Below are 6000 nucleotides of genomic sequence, written 5' to 3' on the forward strand. Positions count from 1 at the left end.
AGTAAGCAGTAGCATAAACATAAAAAGGAGAGAATACTTTTGAAATATTCTTATGCTACACATCTGATAATACATTTGCATATAGGATGCGATAAGTTAAAGATATATGCTATAAAATATAAAATACCATTGAAATAAAAAAAATAACTGTAGCTAAAAACCAACAATAGAAAATGATCATAAAAATACTCAATCCAAAAGACAACAAGAAAAAAAAAGAACAAGGAAAAAGGGTGGGGGGAGAAAAAAAAGAAGCAAGAAAAAAAGGAACAAAGAATATCTAAAACATTTAGAAAAAATAGCAAAATGATAGACTTAACCTAACCACATCAATAACAATATTAGATGTTATTGGCCCAAACTCTCCAATAAAAGGAACAGATTATCACACTGAATGAAAAAGCAAGAAAAAACTGTTAGTCTTTAACACACACACCTAAGATATGAAGAAAGAAATGGATTAAAAGTAAAAACACAGAAAAGTTATAACATGCTTTAACTAATCAAAAGAAAGCTGGAGTGGCTATATTATCAGAGCAAATAATGTGACCAGGGGCAACTGGTATGATGAATGACTACTTAATAGTGGAAGTTACTGATCTCTCTCTAAGATCAGGAGGAAAGCAACATTTTCTCCTTCCTACACTTTTAATTAATTTTTACTGAAGATTGTACCCACTTCAATTAAAAATAAGAAGTCATACTGATTAGGCAGGAAGACATAAATGTTACTCATAGACTACCTGAATATCAATGAAGAAATACAATGGACTTTTAAACAAAAGCAGATAAATGAGCTAAAAGAAAAGGGCAATAAGACCCTGAGTGCGGGCAACATTGATGACATGCTATGGTGCTACCCTGAGGCCATTAGGTTAGATCCCCAAAACCATGCTCCACAGCAATTGCTCAGTAGCCTACGCCAAGAAAGGTGACTACCAGAAGGCTTATGAGGATGACTGCAACACTGTTGACTTAAAGCCTGACTGGGGCAAGGGCTATTCGTGGAAAGCAGCAGCTCTTGAGTTCTTAAACTGATTCGAAGAAGCCAAGCAAACCTATGAAGAGGGTTTATTTGTTTTTTTGTTTTTTTTTTTTTTAAAGATTTTATTTATTTATTTGAGACAGAGAGCATGAGAGGGAGGAGGGTCAGAGGGAGAGGCAGACTCCCTGCCGAGCAGGGAGCCCGATGCGGGACTCGATCCCGGGACTCCAGGATCATGACCTGAGCCGAAGGCAGTCGCTTAACCAACTGAGCCACCCAGGCGCCCTTTTTTTGTTTTTTTTTTAAAGATTTTATTTATTTATTTGAGACAGAGAGAATGAGAGACAGAGAGCATGAGAGGGTGAAGAGGGTTTAAAACATGAAGCAAATAATCCTCAGCTCAAAGAGAGTTTACAGAATATGGACGCCAGGTTGGCAGAATGGAAATTCATGAACCCTTTCAACATGCTCAATCTGTACCAGAAGTTAGAGAGTGATCCCAGGACAAGGATGCTACTCACTGATCCTACCTACCAGGAGCTGATAGAGCAACTACAAAACAAGACATCTGACCTGGTCATGAAAGTGCCAGATCCCCAAATTGTGACTACTCTCAGCGTCCTGCTGGGAGTCGATGTGGGCAGTATGGATGAGGAGGAGGAAGTTGGAACACCTCCCCCACCTCCTCTTCCCTAGAAGGACACCAAGCCCGAACCAATGGAAGAAGATTTACCAGAGAATAAGAAGCAGGCACTGAAAGGGAAATAGTTGGGGAATGAGACCTACAAGAAGAAAGGCTTTGACACAGCCTTGAAGCACTGCGACAGAGCCCAGGACCTGGATCCCACCAACACGACCTTACATGACCAATCAAGCAGCTGTGTATTTCAAGAAAGGCAACTATAGTAAGAACGCCATTGAAGTGGGGCAGGCAAACCGACAAGACTATGACAGATTACCAAAGTTTATGCTCGAACTGGCAACTCCTTCTCCAAAGAAGAAAAGTACAAGGATGCCATCTATTTCTATAGCAAGTCTTTGGCAGAGCACTGAACCCTGGATGTGCTCAAGAAATGCCAACAGGCGTAGAACATTCTTAAGAAGCAAGAGTGGCTGGCCTATATAAACCCCGACCTGGCCTTGGAGGAGAAGAATAAAGGAACAAATGTTTTCAGAAAGGAGACTATATCCAGGCCATGAAACATTATACAGAAGCCATCACATGGAATCCAAAAGATGTCAAATTGTACAGCAATCAAGCTGTCTGCTACACCAAACTCCTGGAGTTTCAGCTGGCCCTCAAGGACTGTGAGGAGTATCCAGCTAGAGCCGACCTTCATCAAGGGTTACACACGGAAAGCAGACACACTGGAAGCGATGAAGGACTACACGAAAGCCATGGATGTCTACCAGAAGGTGTTAGATCTGCACTCCCAATTGTAAGGACGTGGCAGACAGTTACCAACACTGTGTGATGGCCCAGTACAACCACCAGATAGCCCCGAAGATGTGAAGCGACAGGCCATAGCGGACCCTAAGGTGCAGCAAATAATGAGTGTCCCGGCCATGTGGCTCATCCTGGAACAGATGCAGAAGGACCCCCAGGTGCTCAGTGAACACTTAAAGAATCCTATAATAGCACAGAAGATCCAGAAGCTGATAAAAGTGGGTCTGTTTGCAATTCAGGGATGACTTGCTCATCATCCCCTTCTCTTTGCCCTCATGTGGAAAGAGGAGCTGGCACCACAGCAAGCAGTATGGAGTAGAGGGGAGAACAGCGGAAAGTGAAGAACTTCTCTCTATATATTTATATAGACCTATGTGGAAGATACAGAGACTTGTGCTCATGCTCCTTGCACCACCACTGCCTCTGGGCCCGCCCAGCACACCCGTAGTCTCTTCCACTGCCCTCAGGTTCCCTGGTCCCTTCCCCGCTCTCAGTAGCTGTCTCAGCTGCTCTCTCATAGTTGGTTATTTTTTATATGGGACAATGGGTATGTATGGGGAGGGGAGGCTGTTCTTCCCTGACCTCAGGTCCCAACTTTCTTCACATTGTTACCTCCACATCTCCATGTGCCCTTCTCCAATAAAAATGGGCCAGTCAGGTGTGATTATTTATTTAAAAAAACTCACCTCAAACCCATTGATAGTCACTATCAGGGCGCCTGGGTGGCTCAGTCGGTTAAGCGACTGCCTTCGGCTCAGGTCATGATCCTGGAGTCCCGGGATCGAGTCCCGCCTCGGGCTCCCTGCTCAGCGGGGAGCCTGCTTCTCCCTCTGACCCTCTCCCCTCTCGTGCTATTTCTCTCTCTCTCTCTCTCTCTCTCAAATAAATAAATAAAATTAAAAAAAAACAGAAAGTAACAAATTTGGTGAGCATGTGAAGAAACTGGAACCCTTATGTGCTGTTGGTAAGAATGTAAAATGGTGCAGCCATTATGGAAAAAGCTTAGAGATTTCCTTAAAAATTAAAAATAGAAATACCATATGATTCGGCAATCCCACTTCTGGGTATATTTCCCAAAGAATTTAGGATAGGATCTCAAGGCATATTTGCATACTCATGTTCGTTGCAGCATTATTCACAATAGCCAAATGGTAGAAGCAATTCAAGTGTCCATCAATAGATGAATGGATAAAGAAAATGTGCTATATACACACAACAGACTATTAGACAATCTTAACAAAGAAGGAAATCCTGTCACATGTTACATTGTGGAAGAACATTGAGGATATTATGCTAAGTTAAATAAGTTGGTCACATAAGGACAGCTACTGTATGCCATTGATATAAAGTATCTTAAGTAGTCAAAATCATAAAAACAGAAGAAGAAAGGTGATTGTCAAAGTTTGCGGGGAATGGAGATTCAATGGGTGTAGAATTACAGTTTAGCAAAATGAACAACTTTTAGATATCAGCTGTGCAAGAAAGTGAGTATATTTAATACTACTGAACTGGTTAAGACAGATTAATGCTATGTTTTTGTGCTGTTGTTACCATATACACACTCATACACACATACACATAAACCTAGCAATATTTCTTGTAGAACATGATAAGGTTATTACAAAAATTGATATGGAAATGGAAAGAACTTAAAATAATGAAATCAACTTGAAAAAAAAGAAAAAGAGAACTAGAAAGCTACCTGATTTCAAGGTACCTCAAAACTTAACATATATCTACAGTGATCAAGGCAGTATATTACAAAGAAATGAATAATCTAGGTTACAAAGAATCTGATGAAAGATACAGATATATATGGAAAACTGATTTTTGACAAAGGTATAATTCAGTGGAGATAAGGTAGTTTGTTTTCAACAAATGGTGCTGGAATAAAGGAAAGTCCATTTGGAAAAAAAAAAAAAAAAGCTTTAAAACATCCCTCACCCTTTATAAAACAATTAATTAAAAATGGAAAGTAGACTTAAATGGATCACCAAAACCTATAGTATTTCCAGAAGAAAATAAAATAGATAAACTTCGTGAACGTGGATTAATATCAAAAATGTCTGCTTAACAAAAGTCACTGTTAAAAGATCAATAAGACAATCCACAGACTGGGAGAAAACATTGGCAAAATATATCTGCTAAAAGATTTGCATTGTTAGTATATGAAGAACTCTCAGAATTCAACAATAAGGACATAAACAACCAAGTAGAAAATGGTCAAAATATTTGAATAGACACATCACCAAAGAAGAAATACAGATGGCAAATAAGCATTTGAAAAGATTGTTAACATGACTAATCATAAGAAAACTAAAATTAAAACCACAAGGAAATATCACTATCTACTAGAATAGCTAAAATAAAAACAACTGACCATAGCAAGTGTCTGAACAGGAGGAGGAACTGGAACTCTCCCTCATGACCAGTGAAAATATAAAATGATACAATCACTTTGGGAAGTATTTTAGTGGTTTATTATAAAGTTAAATATACACCTACCATGTGAACGAAACATTCTTCTTCTAAGTATTTAAGAGAAAAGAAAGCATATAGCCAGACTTCCAATGAATGTTCATAGTAAATTTGTGATAGCCCTAAATGGAAAACAGTCCCAATGTCCATCAACAGGTGATTGGAAGAACAAATTGTGGCATATACATATAATGGAATACTACTACTCAGCTACAAATAGGAATGAACTATTGATACATGCCAATGCATTGATGGATCTCAAGGAAAAGAAGTCTGGCAAAAAATGAAATACATAGTCAGTGATTCTACGTATGTAAATTTTTAGAAAATGCAAATAAATATCTAATGATGGAGATCCGTGGTTGCCTGGAGTGAGGAGTACATTTCGATGGGCAGGAGGGAGAGAATAAATAGGGTCATGAGGGAGTATTTTGGGGTAATAGACATGTTCATTACCTGGATTGCAGTGATTGTTTCATGAGAGCATACATATGTCAAAATATATTGTTAACCTTAAACATAAAACTGTTATTTTACCAGCAAAAATGGATTTACTTGGAAATAGAGAATTGCAATTTGGGACAATCAAAATATGGCAAAATCATAGGAAAGTCCAGAGAATGAAGGAGAGGATTGCTCTTTTATAGAGAAAAATGGGTGAGTTGGGAGAGCTGTTAGGAACAAAAAGTCCATTGAAGTAAACTGGAAAATTGGTAACACTTGAGGTCCCCCCATTCCAGCCTCCCCACTCCATTTTAGCGATGTTTTCTTGCTTTTTTTTTTTTGAAGATTTTTTAAAATTTATTTGAGAGAGAGAGACAGAGATAGCGACAGAGACAGAGATAGCAAGAGAGAGCATGAGCAGGGAGGAGAGGGAGAAGCAGGCTCCCCCCCGAGCAGGGAGTCCACTGAGGGGCTCAATCCCAGCACCCTGGGATCATGACCCAAGCCAAAGGCCGACGCTTAACTGGCTGAGCCATTCAGGTGCCCCTGATGTGTTCTTTTATTATTTTTCACAGTATCAAATTGTATGCTCTAATTATATGCATCTATTTTTGTCAATTATACCTTAATAAATAAGCACAGAAAT

The 6000-nt window shown here is 39.3% G+C and overlaps 1 pseudogene; it reads left to right on the plus strand.

The window, feature by feature from the left end:
- Positions 1-725: 725 nt before the first annotated feature.
- On the plus strand, positions 726-2677 carry LOC110585926 (annotated as a pseudogene).
- Positions 2678-6000: the final 3323 nt, after the last annotated feature.

This window comes from Neomonachus schauinslandi, chromosome 3 (genome assembly GCF_002201575.2).
Source record: "Neomonachus schauinslandi chromosome 3, ASM220157v2, whole genome shotgun sequence".
Taxonomy (NCBI): domain Eukaryota; kingdom Metazoa; phylum Chordata; class Mammalia; order Carnivora; family Phocidae; genus Neomonachus; species Neomonachus schauinslandi.